This window comes from Rhinopithecus bieti, unplaced genomic scaffold, assembly GCF_001698545.2.
Source record: "Rhinopithecus bieti isolate Rb0 unplaced genomic scaffold, ASM169854v2 scaffold_30732, whole genome shotgun sequence".
NCBI lineage: Eukaryota > Metazoa > Chordata > Mammalia > Primates > Cercopithecidae > Rhinopithecus > Rhinopithecus bieti.
In genome coordinates, this window is record NW_016814045.1 from 4,800,579 (window position 1) to 4,826,033 (window position 25,455).

The following is a 25,455-nucleotide window of genomic DNA, read 5'->3' on the forward strand; positions in this document are numbered from 1 at the left end:
GACCCTGTGAGCACCTGAAACTTCCCACCGGCTGCATCCTGTTAGAAGCTAGAGGTCATGGGAGCCTGGGAGATGCCATCCATGAAGATGAGCTTCCAGGGGCAGAGAGCAGAGTGGACGTGGAGGGGCAAATGGGGACCGTCCAGCACAGTCACCATCTCATAGACATTTTCCTCCACCTTCTACCTCAAGTAGCCAGTAGAGTTCAAGCAGGACTGTGGAGCATCATCCTAACAACTGCATGGCTGCTTCCCACTGTCCCTTTAATAGCGCACACGGGAGGGAGCCACAGGTCAGCAAGGCTCTTGGCTCCCGCTGTGGCCCTCACCCATGCCCACCCCTATTCCTGTCCCCATGCTTAGAACATCAGCTTCACTCTGGCTGTCCATGTGCACAGACGTGACTCAGTAAGTCTCTCTTTTCTTTTCTTTTTTTTTTTTTTTTTTGGAGACTGAGCCTCACCCTGTCACCCCCAGGCTGGAGTGCAGTGGCATGATCTCAGTTCACTGCAACTTCCACCTCCCAGGTTCAAGCAGTTCTCCTGCCTCAGCCTCCTGAGTAGCTGGAACTACAGGCATGAGCCACCATGCCTGGCTAATTTTTGTATTTTTAGTAGAGATGGGATTTCACCATGTTGGCCACGCTGGTCTTGAATTCCTGACCTCAGGTAATCTGCGCACCTCAACCTCCCAAAGTCCTGGGATTACAGGTGTGAGCCACCGCACACAGTCAACTCAGTAAGTCTTTTGAATGTGAGTGGAGGCCCCGACTCAGGGCTTCCAAGTCCTGGGAAATGGGGGTGGGGAGGGAGCCAAGAGCTCTGGTTTCGAGTCCCAGCTCTGTCACCCACTTCTTAGGGCAGGCACCCACCACCACCTTGGCTCAGGCCTCAGTTTCCATCTGGAAGGTGCTGGTTGGCTTGATGGGCCTCTATGGGCCCTCCAGCTCTGTGGCTCCATGTCAAATGCCCCTGACCACCCTGAGATTAACCCTTTCCCGAGGATGGACAGCTTCCCCACATCATTCTAGGTCCCTCACACTTCCCCAGCTCCTACAGAAATAACCTATCCCATCCCCTAAGATCTCCAACTGTTGGGGGTAAGTTTTTGGTTAAAAAGAGTGAGACAGACTTTGGAACTAGTCAAAACAAGCTGCTGTAAGAGTATACGTGTGTACCTGCAGACTAGTGCGATCAGATGACCTTCCCACCGGGCTGCACAGCACTGGATGTCCTCACAGTCACTCAGCCACTCAGCAAACCTTGACTGCACAACAGCCCATGCCAGACCTGCTGCTGGACTCTAGGAATGTTGAGAAGTGAATATAATACCCAGGCTATGGCCTCAAAACATTCAAAACCCAGGGCAGGACACAGACAGGGACACAGATGTGATACCTGCTGGGATACATTCCTCACAAGGCTCTCTAAGAGTTACCTAAGCAGGGACCTAGAGGGAGGAGGTATCACCTGAGTTGAACCTAAAGGAAAGGCATTGCAGGCAGAGGGATCAGTATAAGCAAATGCACAGAGACCAAAAAGAATAGCATGGGGGATTCCACCAAAGAAGTGAAAGAGAATAGGATGTTACATAGTGTCTCAGTCCCTTTTCTGTTGCTTAGAACACCTGAAACTAGGCAATTTATAAAGAAAAGGAATTTATTTATTATGGAGGCTTGGAAGTCCCAGGTTGAGGGAGCACATCTGGTGAGCCCTTCTTGCTAGGGGCAGGTACTCTCTGCATAGTCCCAAAGGAGCATAGGGCATCATATGTTGAGGGGGCTGAGTGTGCTAGCTCAGGTTTCTCCTAAAAAGCCGCCAGTCCCACTCCACAAATAATCCATTAAATCATTAACTCATGAATAGATTTACCTTGTGAAGGTTCTACCTCGCAATACTGCCACATTGGAGATTGAGTTTCAACATGAGTTTTTGAGGGGACAAGTATTCAAACTAAAACTCATAGAGATTGCTTTTCCTAGAGATGGCAGATGAGTTTTGGAGGCAGAGGGAGAGGGGAGGATCACACAGATCTCATCGTGTGTACAGACCTGCCCTTCCTGCCGGTGGTGAGCAGCAGAGGAAGGGTCTGTCTTGTGAACCACTGAAGCTACAGAGTCTAGCACAGCATCCAGGCCACAGCAGGAGCATGAGGTGAGTGAGCAAGAGAATGGAAGAAGAAATCAAAGGAGGCAAATGACTCCATCAGATTTGCATTTGAGACGATCACTGCAAAGACTGCACCAGTCCCAAATTCCCAAGACAGCCATGTTTTCCACAACGGGTCTGAACATATAACCATTCTCAGGCTCCTGTCGGGGGTTTGGGAGCCTAGAAACTGAGACAGCCTCACAGGTGACAGATCACAAGCAGCCATCTAAGTCGAAGTTTCCAAAGTCATGGGGCTTCTGGTTTGTGAGCTTATGTCGGTAGTCCTTGGGCCCAGCATCAAAAGCATTAAGATAGGCACTGAGGGACTCCATTTCTAGCCTCTCAGTCCTGACTGCTCGAGGACCAAGTGGTACTTCTTGCCTGTGTGACTTTAATGCTTGTCTAATAATGAGCTAGTCTTCTCTGATCACTTTCTTTTTTTTTTAACCCAAAGTAGGTGGGCATTGTCCCAAGAGCCTTTGGAAAGCAGCCGCCTCTCACTAGGACTTCACAGTATCATTTTGCTTTGCTCTCTTCATGGTCACAATTACCTTCCATTCATGGTGGGTGTGTGTCAGGATCCCCACAAGAAACAGAGGGACACCCAAATTAGGATACTTCAGAGGGACTCATGACAAAGGCATGGGTGGGAGTAGGGGGAAATACAAGGGACAGTGCAGGAATCTTGGCCTTTATTGTAAATGCAATATATGTCTGCTATGGAAAATTTGAGAAATACAGCGACTAGAAAGAAGAAAAACCACATCGCCTGAATTCCTACCGCATGGAGAGAAGCATCATTAACACTTTTTGGCAGAGTCTCTCCTTCCTTTCTCCCTTTCTCCTTCTTTCTATAGAGAGATCTTTCCTCAGGACTTCCCAGAATCTTGCAGATCCAAAATTTTAAAAATTTGCGGAGGCAGTGAGGAGTTAACATGCACAGCTCAGGAATACTCTGCTTTTTATCTGGAACCAGGCTTGGAACAAGACTCCTTGCTTTCTTGTCCTGTGTTTTCATCTTCTCTCAGAACCCTAACTTTGAGATGAGACCTTTGACTATTATTAGGTGGGTGCAAAAGTAATTTCAGTTTTGGCATTATTTTAATAGAACTGCTTCTGTGTCCTCAGATCTCCACCGTTCATCTCCTGATAGGCCCCTGAATTTTTTCCTGGCTCCTTTGAGCTCCTTCCAGGAGTAGAATGATCATAAGAGCTGCCATTTATTGCTTATTCTGGCCTATTTTCTTAGGCACATTAGCCCATCTAACGGTTCCCATGGCCCACAGAGGTGGGAGGAGCATGAAGAAAGATGCAAGGAAATAAGCTCGTCTAAAGGTATCTCTGGCTCCCAAAGAACATAGGACATTACCAACTTGAAGTTAGCTTCTCAGGAAACTAAGACCCAGCTGCTTTTCAAATCCTCAAAATATTAGTATGAATTATAGATATAGTTATAGCCTTCAGAACTTCTGGCACAGCCCAAAACTGTTGGCTGTAAAACCATGTTTCCTAAATTCAATCATGTTTCTCATTGATTTCCATTTTGAAATTGGAAGTCTTTGCCCTCAAGATATAATAAAACCATACCGAAGAAAATGGAAAACTTTTCCCCCTTAATATTTAAAGGAGAATGATTTTTATAAAAAACATTCATTTGTCTACTTAAAGTAAATCACAGTGCTGTGCCAGTCTGGATTTGGAGCATAACACTTTTTGTGATTTATGGTTTCTGCCAGGAGACACCCAGCTAATGATATTTGTTCCTATGTCCTTCCCCAACTAGCTGGGTGGCAGCTGAAGACCTAAGGTGAGGGGAGACCAGGACTCCAGGCCTGTCCCATGTTCCTGTCTCACCCATTTGTGGATTTCAACCCTGGGCTTAGTGTCTGCCTCTAGCGACATGGGAAGAAAGGGATGGGTCCTCTCCTTCTTCTTGTCAAATGGCCCCAGAGTCCCACCAAGGTGGAGCTCCAGGCTCCTGACCAGTGGGACTCCCCGACCCTCCCGCTGTGCCCAGTCTATCCCTCCTTCTGTGCCCAGCAGAGCTCAGGAGACTTGTCCTTGGCCACTCTTATGCCTTTACTGCTGTGTGTCCTGGACAGGAGCCAGCATGGACTCGCTGTTCACAGAGAAAGCTCACGTGGCAAAAGAACCAGTGAGATTAACAAGTTGAGGTTTGGGATCTATCTCAGAGATGGAGCCAATGGGGTCTGCAGAGGATTTCCCTGGGGACTGGACGGGTGAGGAAGGAGAACGCTCTCAGATGACACCTAGGTGGCTGATGTCATAGAATGGGCATTTCCTGGAAGATCTGTTCAGGGGCATTTGGTGAGACAGAAATCAAGGGTTTGGTTTGGGACCTGATATGTTTGAGCACCCTGTCAGCCACCCAGGTGGAAAGGTTGAGGAGACGGCTGACGGCCTGAGTCTGGAGCTCAAAGGAGAGGATAGGCGGGGCTTGAGTTCCACATTTGAGGGCATTCATGATGGGAAGCACATGTTGGGGGGCCCACACAGGGGTCTGTGTGTTCCACTGCAGTGCATGTGGGGACACGTGGGTATGTGTTTCTGCATGTACATTGACATGCGTGACTCAGAATGTCACATCCATCACAGTTTCCTGTCTGACTTTGGCCAAAGTAGGTCTGACATTTCCTGGCCTGCAAAATGAGAGAGTGATGTTAGATGGCATCTGAGACCCTTGCCATCTCCACAGTTCTAGGAGTTGGGGAATCCCAAAGATGCTGCCATCCATGGTTTGTTTGGGTGAACAGGAGCAGAGGTCTTCAGATCACAAGCAGTGAGGTTAGATGCGAGTTCTGCACCTCCCCTGGGGCCTTCAGCAGCTGCATTCCTGACCCAGCAGAGGACTTGCCTGATCTCCAGGAGAACAAAGGGGCTGAGGCCAAAAGGACACATGGGCTACTGCTCCCCCAGCCCCATATTATACCCTTCTCATCGCTGCAATTCAACATAAAAGCATATGGTTCACACCTACCCACTCATTCATTCATTCAGCACATGCTCATTTTTGAACCCACAAATATATATTGGATATTGAGGCTGTGCTGAATGCCACAGATTGCAAGAGGAATCAGACCCCAACCTGCCCAGGAGGAACTCACATGTCTTTCCAACATCAATTTCTACTTCTTGGTTCTCCTCTCAATGTGTACAACACAGACCTTTCCTTGCAAGGCTTGAGCACAATCCAGCAGTCACTCCTTGTCTCCAGGCCTGGCTGTAGACACAGTGGGGGCTCCTTCTTGCCGTCTGCACTCCAGTCAGGGGAAGACACTAATCCACTATCAAATGACCATAGCCAGCATTTACTGAATGTAGACACACTGTAGGTAGCAGACTTCAGGCATCCAGTCCAGGTATTGCAGAAAGGTAGTTTCTATTTTTCTGTAACTGAACTTGACTTCTTTCTTGGGTCCTCATTCTGCTGGGCATGGATATTTTAGTTTTAGTTTATTTGGGGTAAGCTCAGCCAGTGCAAAGAGTTTGCAGTCTATGTAGGGTGTTCTTTCCCTTCTCTTCCCACTAGAGAATTTACAAGGTGTCCTGGCACTGGTGAGGAAAGAGCTACCTGGGGGAGGAATGACTCTTTGTCACTGAAGGCTGTGCTGGAACCACATTTCCTCTGTCTGCAGCCCTGAATTTACCAGAGCATCCCATTTCCTCCATGTTGAACCGCAAGACCTTTCCAAGACTGCCCAGGTCCCTGCTCGTCCTTCTCCAGGAGATGCTAATCTCCCGAAGAGTCTCCTCTCCAATCTGAGAACTGGGGCCTTTCCTGTCTTCCTGCCACCAAACAGTCCTGGAGTAGAGGAGAGCCAGAAGCTTTGCCACCTCCCCAAGCTACATCTAGGAAGAGACACCAAGCCCACTTGTCCTGACTCTCAAAGCCTACTTAAAAGCTTAGGTTCTGTCATCACAAGATCATGGGCAAAAGCCCTCGCCTGGTCCTAGAGAGAGTGGAGTCAGAAACACTCTCAGCATTTGAGTCTTTTGTTCCTCCTCTGTCTATCCTCCTTTCCCTCCAGCCCAGAGACTCTTCCTCTACTCCCTGGAGAGAAACCTATCCCACACACCCTCACATATTCTTCAAGATCTGTTGGTTAAGGCATCCAACTTATTGCTTGAGCATTTCAAGGACTGGGCTTTGGAAAGCCAAGAATGGGAGTTGAAAAGTCTTCCTTAAAACTCAAAAACTGGGCTCATAGGTGCTCTTCTCTTTTTCTTGGCATTTGCCTAAAAGCTTCCCTGAGGACACCTGGGAGAGGCCATCTCACCACTTCTTGAATCAGGGATAGGGGATAGGGAAGAAGACACTGGGAAAAGAAGCACTATGTGGTATTTCAGATCATCCTGGCTCAGGTGTTGGTTCTGATCCTCTCAACGACTCTCGAGGGAATATGTCAGCTCCATTTGGCAGACTGAGACCTGAGTCTCAGAATGACTTGTCCATGGTCACATAGTTGCTAAATAGCTGAGCCAGACTGAAATTCTGTGGTATTTGACTTTAAAGTCCCAGCCTTTAAATCATCCCACACTTGCTTATTCCAACTTGGACTTGCTGGAGTCCCATAGACAGAGGCTGCTCTCCCACCATGCTGAAGCTGGTGCATACTGGGTTTCAGCAGGAGAAAGGAGGGTGCCTGGGCTTCGTCTCCACCCAGCTGCCTCTCCCCCAGCAGCTACACCAGGCCAGCCAAGGGGATTTTAGCCCGAATCCAGGGTTTCTCCTACAGAAGACAAGGAGTTTGGGCATTGCCAGAGTTAGAAGAACAGAAAGAGAATGTTCTGGATTTCTCATCAAAGGCCCCTTGCCTGAGAAATATAACTAAATTCACCCTTAGGTCATCTTACAGTCTGTCCTGCCCCAATGTTCCCCACTCAGGGAATTGCTCCACCCACATCCTGGTCCCCAAACCAGAGCCCTGGGAGTCAACCTTGACATTTCCTCCCCTACATCCCTAATCAGTCAAGTCCTGTTTATCCTGCCCTCTGAGAGTCTGCACCTACATCTCTCTCCTCTCCTTCCCACATACCATGGCCCAGCAGCTTTACCATCGTGTCTCACGGATCTCTGCACTGCTCCCAGCTGACCTGTGCCTTCACTCCTGCCCCCTCCTCCAGCCCTGTGTACACTCCCTTCCACCACCCTTTCTATACTCTCCTCCAATCCTATCTACACCCTCCTTCAACCCTGTCTGTACTCTCCTCCAATCCTGTCCACACACTCCAAACAAAGTCATATTTCTAAGACAAATTTGACCATGCCACTTTCTCCCACAGGTCCCCACCACCTCCCGGATCCCATCCTCAGTGTTAGCCAGACACTGCCAAGGCCTTGTGATCTGCCCCGCCCATGTCTCTAGCCTCATCCTGTGACTCCTCCTATACTCTGTGTTCTGGCCATGCCGACCGATGGGCTCCTCTTCCTGCACCCCCATCCACTCTTGCACATCCTACACTCTGTGCCTGAACAGCTCTGTTTCTCTTCTTTTCTTCCGGCACATGTCTGCTCTACCTGCAGGTCATCTTAGATATCCCTTCTCCTAGGAAGGCTTTCCTAACCTCTCAAAACAGGCTCAGTTCCCCTCTTCAATTCTCACTGGCCCCCTCCCTAGCATTTCCCTCTCTGCATTGTAATTCCACCTTGTTCAAGTACTCATCTCCCCACTACCCTATAAGATCTAGGAGGGTAGAGTCTGGGTCCCATTCATTTCTGTACCCTGAGTATTTAGTAAAGACAGGGTTTCACCGTGTTGACCAGGCTGGTCTCGAACTCCTGAGCTCAGGTAATCCACCCGCCTCAGCCTTCCAAAGTGCTAGAATTACAGGCATGAGCCACCACGCCCGGCCCTCTGCATTCTTTTATTCAAAACTATTTATTGAGATCTCCTATTGGTTATATTTTGGGGATGAACAAGGCAGACAAGGTGCCCTGCCCTCAAGAGGTTTTCAGTTTAGTGGGGAGCAAAGCAAAAAGACAAACAAACAGTTAAATATAACATCTAGTAGTGATAAACACTGCAAAGAAAACTAAAGCAGGGGCAAGAGAGCATGGGGGGATTGATGTTTTAGACAAGGTGGTAAAGGGAGGTCTCTCTACAGAGGTAGCATTTGAGCAGCAGCCCGAGCACTCAGAAGATCCTTGGTAAAATTTAGTTGACTCCTGAACTAACTGAGTGTCTCACTCAGTGAAAGCCTCTAACCCATTTTTCTAGAAGTCTTTCCCTTCAGCTCATTTTGTTCCAAGTCACAGGCATCAGGCTTGGAAGACCTGAGTGGGAGAGTAATTAACCTAATACACAGCACAGGGAATGGAAGCCCGAACCCCCAGAAGCCTTTTCTGCAAAAGGGCCAGGGCTTGCGTAATAAAATGGTGCTTTCATTCTCATTAATGGGGCAATTGATTTAAAGAACAGACCCAGTGGCTTATTGATCAGTTTTAATCATTAGAAAATGCTGAATTAATGAATCTAACTGCCATGAGGCCCCTGTGGGATTTGGGGAAGGCCAGTTAGGTACAATAACCTTGTCCCCTTCCAGTCCAGCAGACAGATTTATTTACAGAAATCCAGATTTTTTTTTTCTGGAAAAAAAGTCAAAGAGTCACTGGGGGTTAAACCATTTTTTCAGCTGACCTGAGAGATCATCCCAAGCCTTTGTAATATGCCTGTTTCTCCTGCCATGCTCTGTTCCTATCTAGCTTTTCAGAACAAACTTTTCATTTTAGAATAGTTTGAAATTATAGTTACAGAAAAACTTCAAAGATAGTAAGAGAGTTCCCACATCCTACACACCTGGCAACCCCCGTTGGTAACAGCTTAGGTTAACACTGTCACCACTAATGGACCAATGTTGCAATGTTATTATTTGCTCAAGTCAATACTTAACTCAGACTTCCTGAGTTTTTACTTGAAGTCCTTTTTCTAGTTCAGGATCCCACATTCCATTTAGTAGGCGTGTCTCCTTAGACTCCTCTTGGCTGTGACCGTTTCTTAGGCTTCCCTGTTTTGGTGACCTTGACAATGTTAAGGAGATATTGGGCAGATGTCTGTAGAATGTCCCTCAACTGGGTCTCATCTGAAGCTTTTCTGATGATTGCACTGGGGTTTGGGGAGGAAGAGCACAGAGGTAAAGTGTCATTCACATCACATCATTTGAAGAGTGCATGCTATCAACACAACCTACCACTGCTGATGGTGACCTCGATCACCTGGCTAAGGTCGTGTTTGTCAGGTTTCTCTGCTGTGAAATCATTTTCCTCTCTTCCTCTCTTGGCTCTTTGGAAGGAAGTCACTGTGTGCAACTCACACTGAAGGAGTGAAAGTTATAGACCCTCTTTGAGGATGAACCATCTTCATGAATTATTGGGAATTATTCTGCATAAGAGGTTTGTTTATAATAATATGAGCTCATGGATATTTGTGTTGACACTTTGGGTTATAATCCAATCGTATTTTACTTCTTTTGTTGCTCAAATTATTCCATCTTTGGCTACTGGGGGCTCCTGCAGTTGGCTCCTATGTCCCTATCATTGAGGGGTTTGGGTTTTGTGTGTGTTTGAGTGTGTGTGTGTGTGTGTGTGTGTGTGCACTTCTTCACTGTTGGCAGCAAAAGATGGTTAGGCTCACTTTGAGCATCTCCTGCCCTGGCCCTGGAGCCACTCCAAGGAACCTCCAAGAATCTCTGATTTCTTTTATTACCGGTTCCTACTATAATTTTCATAATGGGCTGTCATTTTGTTTTGTTTTGTTTTCTTTATAATTATAAGGGTAAGTCAGGTCATTGCATAAAATATAGCAAAGATATGAAAGAATGAAAATAAATATCCCAAATAACCCAAATGGCAAAGAAATCCAGCATCAACATTTTGGGGTACTTTCATCTGGACTTTTTGCTAGTTGCTGGCTCTTAAGAAGTCTGTGCTTTCACTCTTGATCTCTGCCAGACCAAGGGGCCTGATTTGCCTCTCTGCCCCAGCATCTGTGGTTGCAGCAGCGATTCCATTTGGCCATCCTCAGGTGGTCTGCTCACTGAGCCCCTGCCTGCTTCTCCCTCCAGGAGACTGCAGGCCCAAGAGGCCAGGAGCCAGGGTGTGTCCTCCAGCAGACTCTGAGGAAGTGAATACATCATTGTTCTATGACTTCCAACATGATAGTTGACCTCATTTTCCTCTTCTCTATGAAGTAAATGAGATAATATATACAAAGTGCTCAAAGAAAGGCCTGGTAAGAAACAGGTATCTTAAAAAGTGAAAACTATCGGCCAGGTGCAGTGGCTCATGCCTGTAATCCCAGCACTTTGGGAGGCCGAGCGGGTGGATCGTGAGTTCAGGAGTTCGAGACCTGCCTGACCAACACGGAGAAACCTCCTCTCTATTAAAAACAGAAAATAAGCTGGGTGTGGTGACAGGTGCCTGTAATCCCTGCTACTCAGGAGGCTGAGGCAGGAGAATCGCTTGAACCCAGGAGGCAGAGGTTGTGGTGAACCGAGATCATGCCATTGCTCTCCAGCCTGGGCAACAAGAGTGAAACTCCGTCTCAAAAAAAAAGTAAAAACTGTCAGTATTATAACTGTAATTACTATTAGCAATCCGAAGATACACATATCTAATGATAGAAGTTCAGGCATAGTGTGGTAGACAGGTGCCTGGGAGGGATGAATTTCCACAAGCAAACTGCCTTCTCCTTGGAGACCTAATGAAATTCATCTGGTCCTTCTTGAGAATTTGACTGAGTTGGGAACTGTGTCTCTACCAGATCAGCAAATGGAAGAGAAGCTTACTGGGGCTCTAGCTGAAAAGAGTATGTGCTGAGGGGCAGTATTGCACTGTGGTTGAGAACATGAGCTCTAGAGCCAGGCTGCTCAGGTTCAAAGCCCAGCTTCATCACTTACCTGCTGGGCAGCAGTCTGAGTTATTTTAACCTCACTAGGCACAATGTAAGGACAACAATATTGAATATCCCATAAAGATGCTGGGAATGTCAAATAAGTTCACAAATGGAAGAACTTGACACAGTACCTAGCCCAGAGTAAGCAACCAATTAATATTACTCGAGTTACTGTTTTTATTACTTCATCATTCAGGACTCTTTAGGTTGCAAGAACCAGGAAAGCCAACCCAGAATCACTTAAACAAAAGGGAATGTATTGGCTCATGTAACTGAACTTCAACATTTTACAGAATCTCATTGGCTCTGATGGGCTCATATGTCCATCCCCAAACCAATCACAGTGACTGAGGGATTATCCAAAGGTCACACTGGCCACTTTGATTCACAGGTTTTATCCCTATAGGAAATCACAGGTAGTAGATGTGGGGCTGCAGAAATGCAATATGCACTTTTCCTTGAAACTGCGTCCCTTTTCCCTGTGGATGAAGCTTGAAAGGAGAACTCTCTAAGAGATTAAGTATTGAGCTGATGCGCAAGTCACAGGCAGAAATAAGAGTAGCTGTGCAGCCAGGCTCCTGGCCAGGGAGGGCAGGTAAGGAGGGGAGGCAAAGTTTGGTAAACAGGAAGCTAATCTATGGGCAAGAATCATTTTCTTCAGCATCCCGACCTCTCCTAAAAGGTTCTCCACTGGTCCCTGCTAGGACAAAGGAATTACCACCAGACTCGAGTCAGGAGTCCTGGGCTGGTTCTGCTGTATGACATGGGACAGGTGGCTTGCCTGGTCTGGGCCACAGCCTCCTCCTCTGTCAATGAGCAGGTTGGTTGTTCCAGCACCATGTCAGCCCTAGAAATCTCTGAATTATTGACCAGATCAGTAATTGCTCTCTTGCATTTACTTTTCCTTCAAATAAAGAGATTGGCGTACAGAGGAGGAGCCCAGTGCAGCTGAAATGGTTGGCTCAGGTTCCAGAACTCAGAAACCAGACAAGAGTTGAGAACCCATGATGTGGGAGGAGGGGTGTGCCACTCCTTACTAGTGCCTAATCTGTTTGAGACACTAATGTTTCAGTATTATCCACAGATTCTGATGCCAGGAAGCCCAGATGACTGGGGTCAGTCATTAGCATGCTTTCTGGAGGTGGTTCCCAGGCACAGGCTACCTGCAGTCTGGCTGGATGGGCCCTGCACCATGCTTGCTTCTGGGAACCTGGTTTTGTGGTTGCCATAATCTCTGAAAGAATCACTAGGCCACCCTCTGGGTGGGTCCTTCTGTAGGAATTATGGATAAAATTGTTCCAGTATTCTTACCTTCTTGGGGAACCCTTCCTGGATTCCCAGACTGGGCTGGTTGTCCCTGCATCCTAGCCCCACAGCCCTCCTGCTTCTCTTTCTCATCACAGTCTTGTCATCTCTACCAATTGTCCGCCCACTTCACTGAACATGTGAATAAAGGGACTGGGGTCTCTCTAGCCCCTAGCATAGATCTGACACATAGTGTACAATCTCTATTAAATGAATGAATGAATGAACGAATGAATGAATACATTTAGATAATTCAGATTACTCTTTCTAGCTCAGCAGTGCAAAGCAGGAAAACATGCCATGAATATGATTTATGGCAAGTTTTTAAACCTCTCTGAACCTCAGTTTCACCTCTGATAAAATAAATAGAATAATTTGTCCTTACTTCATGAGACTCTTTTGAAGATTAAATGAGATAATGCATACACTACTACTCACTGTCCTTACTTGAATATTCCTAGGTCCTTGGTGCTACATTAGGTTACAAAGAATGTATTTAAAGTAATAGAGTGATATTTAATAAATATTCATTTTCTTTCCCCAGAACTACCTTAAATTAATTTGTTGAAAGAATGGATGGATGGTGGATGGATTGAAGTATCGGGCTTCCAGCAGCAGGGGATGGAGTGAGTGTGTGGATACCGCTGGCTCAGCAGAAGGTTATACCATTTTAGAGTAACTATCTTGGACTTCGGAGAGTTCCTGGGTATGAAGGTTTGGCTTTAATTAAAGTCTCAGCACAGTGTTAAATGCCATTTTATTTTAGGTCATAATTAACACTAATGAGATGAGTGGATCACAAACAGCGCACATTTTGAGAAAGTGAAAAACAACATCCTAGCTTGGTGGTTTCCATTTTCGCTTTTCCCCCTCCCATGCTCTGTTCAATTAAAAGTTTTGAGAAAATATTACAACCATACTCCTTGTCTTTGTGGTAATGAAGCATATTAATTTCAATGTGATGAATACAATATTCCACTGACTTTTTTATTCCCTTATCTACAAAAGTTTAAAATAATGAAACAATTAAATCAGGAGAGAAGAATGCAGGGTTTGCCTGGGGCTCCAATTCAGCAACCAGAGAACTGAAAGAACAAACTTTTTTGACAGAGTCTGGGCCAGACTTCATCCCTTACCTATAGCGGAAAAACACTAAGTCAAATTGGGCAGATGTGGACCAGCACAGAACACATACTATATTGAGGATGGAAAGGCCAGGTTCTAGACCATCCTTTAATATTTTCTCAGTGAATATTTGTTGGATGAATGCATGGATGGATGGATGAATAGATGGATGGATGGGCAGATGGACGAAGGGAGAGATGGATGAATGAATTGTTGGATGAAATTGAACGATGAAGCAGATGACCTCCCATGGTCTGATTCTTTCTAAGGTAGCAAATTAAGCCTAGGATGGGCTAACCTAACCCTTCCAAGGACTTAGAAATTAGGGCAAGAACTTACAGGTAAGGGTTCAGTTCTCTGACCTCACTCCCCTAGAGGCATAAACTATAAATTATAGAATTGGCCTGAGCTCAGTTTCCCTGGGAGCTCTGCTCTAAAGCAGAGCCCCTTCTCCCTGCACCAGTTTGGTTAACCCAGGTAAGGCTGAGCCTCCCCCAGCAGGAGCTTCTGCTTTGGAAGAGAACATCTTGGGCCAGGCATGATGGCTCATGCCTGTAATCCCAGCACTTTGGGAGGCCAAAGTGGTGGATCGCCTGAGCTTAGGAGTTCGAGACCACCCTGGGCAACATGGTGAAACCCCTTCTCTATTAAAATACAAAAATGCAGCACACCTGTAATCCTAGCTACTTGGGAAGCTGAGGCAGGAGAATCGCTTGAGCCTGGGAGGTGGAGGTTGCAGTGAGCTGAGATCACGCCATTGCACTCCAGCCTGGGCGACAGAGTGAGACTCTGTCTCAAAAAATAAAAAAAATTCAAAAAAGAAGAGGACATCTGGAGCAGGCCTGTGAACCTGACACATGGTCCAGGTATCTCCTTGAGGACCTCTGGAAGTCTCCCCACCTCCCTGTGGTCCTTTAGGCATTAACACCACCTTGACACTGTGTCTTCTGAGGCAGTCTGGAAGTTCATACCCCACAATCTCTGTGTACCTTATCCCCCATTCTGTTCTCTCCATTGCAGATGGTTTAAAACACACACACATACACACTCAAAATGTTGTTCCTTTGCTTAAAACCCACTGTGGCCAGGCTAGACAAATCCTTAACACAGTCTACAATATTCTGCATGGCCTGGCCCCTGGGTGTCTCCCAACCTGATCTGTCGCACACCACCTCCACCCTCACCTGTTCCCCGGTCCTAGTACTGACCTTTGCTTCATTCCTACACACCTCTTCAGCAGTTAGGCCCCCACAGCCCTCAGAACCTTTACACTTGCTGTCTCTTTTGCTTTAAATGTTCTTGCCCAACCTACCACCTAGTTAATGGCTATTCCTCCTTCAGCTCTTAGCTAAAGCATCACTTCCTCAAGGAGGGCAGCCCTGATGAAACTTGCTATACAAACTCCAGCCTGGGTTGGGCCTTATCTTTATGCTGTCATGGCCCTGGGCAGTTTTCCTTTATGGCACTAATCACGGCTTGTATGATACACTTATGCTATTATTTGAGTTACATCTGTCTCCCTCATTACGCCATTAGCATAAGAACCATTTATTTTTAATCATTGTGTCCCTAGTCCTTAGCATAGAGCCTGGCTCATAATAGATGCTTAATAAATATTTGCCGAATAAATGAATGAGTGAATGAACAAATGCCTCATTCAAGAGCTTTGGCTCTTCCTGCACTACTACACTACTTCTATTTTTCATCTCTTAACTCTCAAAGCACTTTCTTTGTGCTGGGCCTATGCTGGGAGCTTCGACAGTAAAGCTTAGACAGTAAACTACAGTTGCTCTCAAGCAGTTCACAATATAACAAAAAAGAGACACAAATACACAGTGACAATACAGTGTGCTGAGTGCTACAATAGATGGAGGAGTGCGATTTTATGGATGTGGAGAAGAAATCCTTCTATTCCTCACTGGAGGCTTCACTAAGGAGATATTCCCTAAGCTGCTTCTGGAAGGAAAAGGTATTGGCCAAGAAAATAAGGGTGGAGGCAGAACTTCAGGTGAGAGGACCAGCATATGCAAAGCTTCAGAGCGCAGAACCTGGCACTGGAAACAAAATGCAAGTCACTTCAAGGACTGAGTCCTGGATGAGGACATCGGGCTATGAGAGATGAGGCTGGGGAGGGAGGCAGGGGCCAGATCACAGAGGTCTTTCAATGACAGCAACATACGGCAGCTGTAGAGACAGCATGGAAGGGACTGGCATGGTGAGACCTGTGATTTGGAGAACTCCCTCTCTAAGGGGTTCAGAAAAGAGATGTCCATATTTCAAGTGAAGGACTTCTTCCCCTGGAGAAACTGAGGCTCTGCTCCAGGGCTGTCCATCAAATTCCTTCTCAGAATCCAAATGCTTCCAAAGGATGCTCAGTGTGGCTGACCTTGCTTATTCATTGTGGGGAGAATTAATTTCAGGGCGGGGAATTTTAAAAAAATATAAGATTAAGCAGTGTAATCAGCTGCTGCTGAAAGTTGCAAATGCAATAAATAATAATAGCATTGAGAGCTGTTTTTAATAACTCACCAGTGTAATTTAGCCTCGGCTTCTTGGAGCATATTTAAAATATGTCATAGTGTGTCTAATGGCAAATGCCTCATTGCCAGCCTCTGAAGACAAATGTCTTCCCAGGAGGGAGGGGGACAGAAAATAGAGGAGAAATTGGAGGATTTGATTGCAAACAGGGTGTAGGAAGGCAAGCATTGTTCATTCTGACACCACTAATTCAAAATCTGTGATCTTTGCCTAGACAATAAGTTTTAGTTGGTTTGTCTTGAAGGGTGAAGCAGATGGATAGTAATAATATGGCAAAGGGGATATTTATAATTCGTAAGAGAAGAGATTGTTTTCAGAATCTGTAGAATCGCCATTTTCATGCAGTCCACATTCTAATTACAGATCATCCCGGACTATCTATTATGGCAGGTCCCCAGGCAACTGATATCTTGACAATATTTGTTTTACTTAGTTGAGTTACTAAATATTCATGATACCATGAAAATGTGTTATTTAAAAGTGTTTGATGAATCCCGAGTTTTAGTAATTCATACATGCTGTCCCCACCCAACCCTGATTAGTCTAAACTGGTGGGATGGGGCTAGGAGTCCTCCCCTCTCGGGTAAACAACTTGACACAGTTAAAGTGAGATGAGCTTTGGAGTCAGACAGACCCGAGTTCAAACTCTAGTTCTACCACTTACTAGCTGCGACGTTTTGCAATTTAAACTCTGAGGCTCTATTCCCAATCTCTTAAGTGAGAGTGGTGATGCTGATGACCATGACAGTTAGTATTTATGGATGGCCTATTGCATTATCTCTATCACAACGATACAGTGACATAGGTCTACCATGGTTCCTGTTTCACAGATGAGGAAACTTGAAACTTAGCAAACTCAAGTAAGTTTCCTGAGGCACAGGGCTAGTGAATTACCACTCTGGGACCTAACGTCTGTTCTGGCTGGCTTCAAAGCCCATGCTATTAAGTGGGCTCTGATACTATCTTGTACAGTTGGGGGAAGATTTGAGAAGATATGTGTAAAGTATAGTTCCTGGTATGTAATTAAGACTTTGTAAATATCTCTTATACGGAAGGACTGAATTTCTCTTCCTTGGCTGTGTCCTCATGGGGAGATATAACGTCTATGTCACTCTCAAAGCTTTGTTAATGTCCTTGTCACTCTATATCCTTGTCCAAGTTACTCCACACCCTTCAAAGCCTCAGGTTTTTAATCTGTAAAATGGCGATGTGGGGGTAGTGAGTGAGAGCTCTTACACATACTGCTAGGTTGGGGGTAAATTAGTGAAACAACTTTGGGAAACAATTTGGCAATACTTAGTAAAAGGTGCATAGATCCTGTGACACAGCAGTTCTATTCCTGGGATAAACACTAAAGCGGGTTGTCTCCACCTCTGCACTACTGACACTTGGGACAGATGTTTCATTGTGATGGGGGCTGTTCTGGGCATTGTAGGGGATTTAGCAGCATACCTGGCAATTTATTCCCAAGAAGAAAGCAATGAGGAAGCATGGAAGGGAGGGAGGAAGGAAGGAAGGAAGGAAGGAAGGAAGGAAGGAAGGAAAGGAAATATTTAATAGTTAAGTTACATCCACAGGTTTGATTATAAATGTGTGTATTGAATTGGAATTTCTGTTGAAATTCTGATCCCTTCTAGACAAAGAAGGTAAAAATTGAAACATGTCAATGGATATCTAAATGCCATTACTCACTGGTTTTATTTGCAAATGGCTTTCCATTGACAACAGTTACATTTTGTTCAAAGCAAAAAATGACTGGTGCTGACAATCTACAGGAACATGGTGCAGTCATTAATGAATGTTCTCATTATTTCTCCCTGCTGGGAGGCATCGATCACCATTCTCCAGCCTGTTTTAAGCAGAGACCTACATCTCCACCTGTCAGCTTGGAACCCTAGTACAGGATGTTGATGAGATGGAGAATGAAGAATGGACCCTGCAGGCTGAAATTTTGGGAGAGTAGGTTCTGAAATTTATCCCAAAGGACACGGAATCCTGGAAGCAGGGGTCAAGATCCTCCCAAAACTGATCTCCCAGAACGCTTGGAATGATTGTTCCGAGGGTTTTCTAAAATGCCAGGGGAAAACCAGGAAGCTTCTCTCCCGTTGTCTTCCCTCCTTCCTCCCCAGTCTCCATGGAGCTGACAATAAAATCAAATAAGCAGACCTGACTGAGAATTAACTCCTGAGGGACAGAGACCCTGGGGATAGAGAGCCAGCCCTGCTGGATTCCACAAGGTGCTGCTTAAAGCACGACACCTCTTCCCGATGATAGATTTTGAAAGAAGGCCTGATAGCTAGATGCGCTGAGGGTTTTTTGTGGTTTTTTTGTTTTGTTTTGTTTTTTAACCTTCCAGCGTCTGTCTAAAATTGCTCTGGGCTGGGTACAGTGGCTTCCACCTGTAATCCCAACACTTTGGGAGCTGAGGCAGGAGGGTCGCTTGAGCCCAGGAGTTTCAGACCAGCCTGGGCAATATAGTGAGACATCTATGTCTAGAATTTTTTTAATTAGTTGGGCTTGCTGCCTGTGCCTCTAGTTCCAACTACTTGGGAGGCTGAGGTGGGGGGGATCACTTGAGCCCAGGGTGCTGAGGCTGCGGTGAACCATGATTACACCACTGAACTCCAGCCTGGGCAACAGAGTGAGACCCTGTCTCAATATATATGTATATATAGGGCCGGGTGCAGTGGTTCACGCCTGTAATCCTGCCACTTTGGGAGGCCAAGGCGGGTGGATCACGAGGTCAGGAGTTCGAGACCACCCTGGCCAACATGGTGAAACCATGTCTCTACTAAAAAATACAAAAATATTAGCTGGGCATGGTGGCGCGCACCTGTAGTCCCAGCTACTCAGGAGGCTGAGACAAGGCAATCACTCGAACCCGGGAGGCAGGGGTTGCAGTAAGCTGAGATTACACCAATGCACTCCAGCCTGGCAACAGAGCAACACCCCATCTCGAAAATAAAATAAAATTGCTCTGTAAGTTGACACCACTAAAAATATCATTAGTGGTTATAATAATTAAGATAAAGGAGAAAACTGTGCAGAGCCCAGCACAGTGCTCACTCCATGGAAAATCCTGATGACATTTAGCTTCCCTCTCTTTGCCCCCATTTTCTTATCTGTAAAACAGAAATAATGCTGTATCCTAATTCAAAAGTTGATTATGGAGAGTGGCATAGTATTTTTTCAACAAATATTTATTGAGAAACTGCAACATGCAAATAGATGTAAAAGGTTAAACAGAACTTTGCAAATTGAAAATCCTAAAGGACATTTTAGACTTTGTGAACTTCCTAATAGGTCAGACTTTTTATCTATCTGCAGTGTCCAACAGGCGCAAGAGCTTGGGTGGACTGTGAATATCTAAGAAAAGAGAGAGGAAAGGAGGGAGGAAGAGGAAAGAAGGAAGGAAGGAAAAAGGGAGGGAGGGAACCAGGGAGGCGGGGCAGGGAGAGAAGGGGAGGAAGGGAAGGGAGGAAAGGAAAGGAAAGGAAAGGAAAGGAAGGGAAGGGAAGGGAAGGGAAGGGAAGGGAAGGGAAGGGAAGGGATTACAGGTGGGAGGGAGGGAGGAAGGGAGATATCATTATTATTGTGCAATTGTTATCTTTATATAATTTAAACAAACCCATCCTGTGCCCACAAAAGGGCACCAAGATAAAGGCTAAGATAAAGAACACACGAATCATTTTCCCATTTTGGTCAGTGATGGGAATGGGAATGATTTTCTCTCTGAACCATAACCATCTTGTGGTTAAATAATTGCTTTCTGATAGAATCAGGAGCTCTGAGATGGTGCTCTGAGGAGTTCTTTAATCTCTTTTGCACCTTTTAAAGAAAAGAAAACTTTAAGTGCAATTATTGGCATTATTTTAATACCAACTGCAGCAGAACATTCTGGAAAATGAGGCCCCTATCAAATTAGTTTGTCCAAATGAGGTTTAGAGAGTACCTTACCAGGAGAACCAGTCAGAAAGCCCCCGTGGCAGCAGCAAGCCCTGTTGAGTCAAGGGCACATGGATGTCGTACTGCACATGTGTTTTCAGATAACTAAGTGAATTGCTCCGATCTTGTGGGACATTGCACCACGGGGCCTCTCCATTTACTTCAGGTTACACAGCAACAAGCAAGCTGAGAGCAGCAGAAGTAGCTAGCTAAAATTGCATTTGATTTTGTGACTGCTAGAGGCTGATACTCAAGTGAAGTTTAAGCAAAAACAAATCACACTCAGCTGAAAACATTTACCTGGAAGAAAGATCTGTGGCTGGAGAATTGAAGTTCATGCACCCAGCAATTTCCAGAGGAAGTCTGATTCCCCTCCCTGAAATAATACTCCTACCTCTCCCCAGATCCAGATCTCCAGACTATACCTACTCAATATGTGACTTGTCCATAGGGCCCAGCTGATCATTATTGCCTCGAGCTTATGGTTAATAATAATAGTAATAATTATACTAATATCATTATTCTTTCTACACATAATTACTAATTCATCTTAATCTCACAACTCTATGAAGTACACACTGTGAATATCTCTGTTTTAGAGGTGAGAAAACTTAGGCCCAGGGAAGTTAAGTAACTCACCACAGTCACAGAGCTAAGTAGGAGGCAGAGTTAACAGTCAATATAGGCTTCTGACCCAGAGAGTGTGCTCTGGACGTCTGTGCCACACTGCCATTCACTGGGTATCAGGGACTGTGCTGAGCAGTCTATGGCATCATCTCATTTTGTTATTGTAACAACTCTGTGCTATGGATATCAATATTATCCCCAGGTGAGGAAACTGGCTCCAAAAGCTTGAATGACTTATAGTGGTCACACACCTAGTAAGTGGCAGAGCTAAAATTCAAACCCAGAGCTAAAATTGTTTGTCAAAAGCTTGGCATTTGTGAGTGTGACCATCTTGGTTTCCAAGACCCCTGGGAGACCTTACAGACCACGGCCAGTATTCATTTGTCAAGATGCAAGGACCTAAATTGGAATCCAGTCTTTTATGATGTCTGGATCATACCAAAAGTCAGGTATCTGGTCCATGAGGTTAGCTAATCCTCCCCGATCCCACGCCCCCCACCCCCAACACACATCATCCTCACCCAGAGAAACCTTTTCACAAATCATCAAACCTTTGTTTCTTTAAGGCAAATGGACCCGAGGGGGAAAAAAATGCCTATCAGTATTGATAAGGAATTGAAGAGGACCAATAACGTGAAGATTCTTGGCCAAAAAAAAAAAAAAATAGTAATTTGGGACAAATTTAGTAAGAGAAATATCAAAATCTATGCAGGCTCACATCTCCAATACAAACATATTCATCTTACACTCTATATGGAAATAGTAAAAAGCAATTTGTGAAGTAGATTCCATGAGTGCTCCAATTAGAGCAAACATTTCTCATCAAATGAAGGTTGGAACGTCAATAAAGATTTCAAAGCTGGTTACATGTAGAGAGATTTGTGCAGAAACCTTGTGGCTCTGATGGAATTGGGATGTGAGAAGAAGGCAGGTTTTCTTTTCTTTCTTTTTTTTTTTTTTTTTTTTTTTTTTGACATGGAGTCTCGCTCTGTCGCCCAGGCTGGAGTGCAGTGGTGGGATCTTGGCTCACTGCAAGCTCTGAGAAGGCAGGTTTTCTAATAAACAATTCATGTATCTTTCACAAATGCCAAATCACAGACTCAGCTTGGGACATATGAGGACAGCACAGACTTTGGAGGCAGGTAGACTTTGGGTTCTTACTCAGACACCCACTGCTATGAGACCTGGATTTCCTTCTGACGTTATTGGGAATAAGAAGTGGCACCTCACCATTTCTAGGAAATAGTAGGTAAGTCTTTCTGGTTGCCACTGAGGTGGCTCACCTGAGACACAGGTGCTCCTAAAGTTCAAGATTGGGAGACAATCAGAAGGGGAATTGTCTGTGAAGTCAGAATTCTTGGAAGAACTTAAGTCTTTACACAGTAACAGCAAAGCAGAAAGTGGGAACCACTACTCCTCCTTCTTGTATCATTCTTTCCCAGAAATACCAGAAAGCAGTAAGGCATTAAGTCTAATTCCTGGCACCTGACCTTATATCTAACAGATGCTCAGTATTACCTGTTGATGAGACCTCACTCGGAATGTTTTGTATGCAGCACAAAAGGGCAATAGATGAAATTTTGGGATGGGAGCCCAGGAAAATGGCTGAGAGGAGAGCTTCTGCCTAGATTATATATGAGCTTGCAAAAAGGGAGAATACACAGGAGGGAAGATCAAGAACAGCATGAGTTTTATAAGGCAGAGAGTTGTTGTAAAGGAAGCAGTAGGGAGAGGGGAAGGAGTAAGTAGAAACCTAGAAGAGATACAGCTAAGAGAAGCCAAGAGAACAAAGTATTGACTTACCAGAAACATAGAAGTCTTCCTGCTTCTAATTTAATTCCGCATATCTGGATATGCGAATGCCAAAAATTATTACACTTGCTAGGGGTCCAGAGGAGAGGAAACAAAGTAAGTCAGGAAAACCTCTGGGCAGGTGAATTTCTCAGGTTTTCTTCCGGGGCAGATGGAATCTGGAGTGGTAGCGTGGCATCCTGGTAATTCAGAGACAGTGGGGAGGTGAAGAAACACTGATTTGTAGCATTTGCTAATTTCTGTGGTGGCAACACCCTACCATGGCTGATTTCAAGCTAACAAAGATTTAGCAACTGCCTTGCTGATTTCCTGAAAATTTAACAATTAGCTTTCACAAGCTGCAGCGGGCTGACCCCAGGGCATCACTGCCTACACACCAATGAGAATGAAGATTGGCACAAAGAACAGAGCTGAGAGACACAGAGCAGGGAAGACAAGATTTTCCCGAGTCTCAATCCAATATGTAGACTATGTCTCCCTTTTCACAAAGAAGGAAGGGGAGGAGAGGCCAGCCTTCACATTTAGTTATTGTTGTTTTGAATCCATTACACACATGCATAGGAGAAAATTTCAGCAACAGTCACCCTCTGAACGCAGTTCCTCAGTTCTCTTCAGAGGCAACTAAAATGCTCAATTATTAGTGTATTCTTTTGGAAATATTTTATGGATAAGACAGTGTGTGTGTGTGTGTGCATGTGTGTGTGCATGTGTGTCTGTGTGTTCCTTTCCAATATTAAAATAGTAACATTAACATTGGTAATAGTGCTACTAAACAACTTAGGGTTTTTTTTTTTCATTTAATAGTATATTTTTAGTATCTTTCCAGGAAAAGATACATGGATGTGCCATATTATTTTTAATGGCTTATATGGTACTCCTTTTATGTATGCACTATAATTTATGGAACCAGTTTTCTCACTGATGAGCATGTAAGTTCTTTCAGTCTTTTACTGTTATAAACAAATTATGCAATGTTGGTGCACATATGTAGGTATCCTTACAAGTGGAATTTCTGAATAAATGGATATATACAATTGATTTATGAATTTACCTTCCTGCCAATGATTCAAGAGAGTGTCTTTGCTCCACAATGTTGCCAGTATAATGTATTCTCAAAATCTGACAGCAGCATTTGTGAAGTGCCTACTTTGTTTCCACACTTTACACAGGTTCTCTTATTTGTGGTAAGTTTATTTAAGAAGAGGAAACTGGGCCTCATGGAGATCTAGGAACTTGCCCAAGGACAGGTCTCTGTGACTCTAAGAGTGCAATCTTCCCTTTTCCCCATGTCAAGCACCTTTCCCCACCAGGCTCACTGCTGACAATCCAGTGTACGAAGAAGGGAAAGTTCCCCCATAGAGCCCAAAAGTTTAGGGCATGCCGACAGCACCACTCTTTTTCTTCCTCATTCTTTCTTTCATTTCCAGAACATTTGCTCACTCAGTGCTGCCCAGTGATGACTTAGCCAGCCTGACTACCCATCTAATAATTTCTGATACTAATATAAAACCTCCCCAAAGACAAATATAATTGTAGACGCACTCCAGTTTACCATAGCTTTCCTGGTGGTACAGTTTCCAGGGACAGTTCACTGTGTCAAAGCAGGGACTGCATATGTTCCAGATCAGCTTGTCAGGTTTTTCACTGGGGAAGTAAAGACAAATTGTTGTCCCTTTGAAAAAGTATCTTTCATCTCTCCATCTATCTGTGATCTAAAGCAGTGGGGCTCTTTCTGTATGTCTTTGAAATGGTCTACACTGACACACGTTTTCTCTGAGCTGCCAAGAGAATATGCCGTGAGACGTTGCCATGATGGTCACAGTCAGCTAGCAAATTAGGGACTGGTTAAACTGTTGGAGAAATTGCCTTGGGAAAAGAGGAAATAAAAGCAAATATTACTATGAAACATAGAGATTACCAGCTAGGAGGAGGAGAGAAGTGGAGGGAGGGGTAGGAGTGGAAGGAAGGGAGGGAGGGAGAAAGAGGAAGGGAGACTGGTGTAAAATAAACCGTGCACTTTAGGAGAACAGCGGGAAGGGAGGCTTGGAAGCCTGGTTTTCCGGCTTTGAATGACCGCCTAGAGCTTGCCGGTGCGCCAGGGTGCTGTGAGGATGTGGGCAGAGGGCGAGTCCGAAGGACTCCAGACACTGGGAATAGTGGTGGTCGTGTGCTCCTCCCTGAAACTTTTGCACTACCTCGGGCTGATTGACTTGTCAGACGGTAAGCGAACCCTGGAGCTTCCCCGTTTTCTGTGAATGCTTTTTTCCGGCTTCGGTAGCTGTGAGAGTCGTTTCGAAAATGCACGGAAATGAGGGCGGAGACCCGAGAGATTTGAAAAAGCCGGGCTGAAACGGCGTGGTATTGGTCCCCGCCTCCCCCGTCGAGCCCCAGTGCTGCGCTGTCCGTGGTGCTGAAATATGGCGCGCCAGGGGAGTGCGGGAGTCAGGGACTTAGGGTCTCCTGCTCCGGCCCTATGAGCATGGGAGTCTTGATGGATTATTAGCTATGGGTGAGGCCAGCACAACACATCACGATTCTCTCTGAAGCTGTCTGGTGACTATGTATATTGTGATGGAAGCCAATGACTTTTAAAAGCCATTATGTTGATGAACTTTTTAAAAGAAGTTTAGGAAATTATATGGAGGTAAAAACCTTGTAAAATGCTAATCACAGTGTCTGAGAATTAGAACACATTTAATAAATGTCGGTTTCTTTCCTCAACCCTTATAAGAACCCTTATTCCAAAGCCACCTCCTCAGCTCTGACTTCAGCTCCCTTTCTTAGTGAGAATGGGGTTATAAATCCAGGTTAACCCGATTGTTTAGTATTAGAAAGTGATTTGGTTTCCAACGTTGAAGGAGCTCAAGAAACAAAGAGTTTTATTTTTCCTTCTTATGAGATACTGTTCCAAATAGAACACAGTTTGTCTAGATGTTTTTTGTCACATAAAATTAGGCTCCAGGAAAGATTCCAAATTTCATGAGCAATTGGGCTCATAAAACAAGATCAAACTCCAATAGTGTATATTCAAAGTATGTATAA

General features: G+C 45.1%; 1 protein-coding gene and 1 long non-coding RNA gene across 9 annotated transcripts in view; one reads left to right on the forward strand and one right to left on the reverse strand.

Annotated features, from left to right (window-relative positions):
- KCNIP1 (potassium voltage-gated channel interacting protein 1) overlaps positions 1 to 25,455 on the forward strand; it is a 394,968-nt gene that overhangs the window by 313,419 nt on the left and 56,094 nt on the right. The window lies entirely within an intron of this gene.
- Positions 1 to 25,455, reverse strand: part of LOC108513609 (uncharacterized) — a 96,658-nt gene that overhangs the window by 3,422 nt on the left and 67,781 nt on the right. For 4 of the 6 annotated variants that reach the window (XR_001880956.1, XR_001880955.1, XR_001880953.1 and 1 more), the window contains 5 exons: positions 23,966 to 24,057; positions 22,405 to 22,592; positions 9,062 to 9,273; positions 5,275 to 6,900; positions 1,177 to 1,301 (listed from right to left, as the gene is read on the reverse strand). This is a non-coding gene — a long non-coding RNA (uncharacterized LOC108513609). Of the gene's footprint in view, positions 1 to 1,176; positions 1,302 to 5,274; positions 6,901 to 9,061; positions 9,274 to 22,404; positions 22,593 to 23,955; positions 24,058 to 25,455 lie in introns of all 6 variants that reach the window. The other 2 variants (XR_001880954.1, XR_001880952.1) reach the window with 2 other exon arrangements.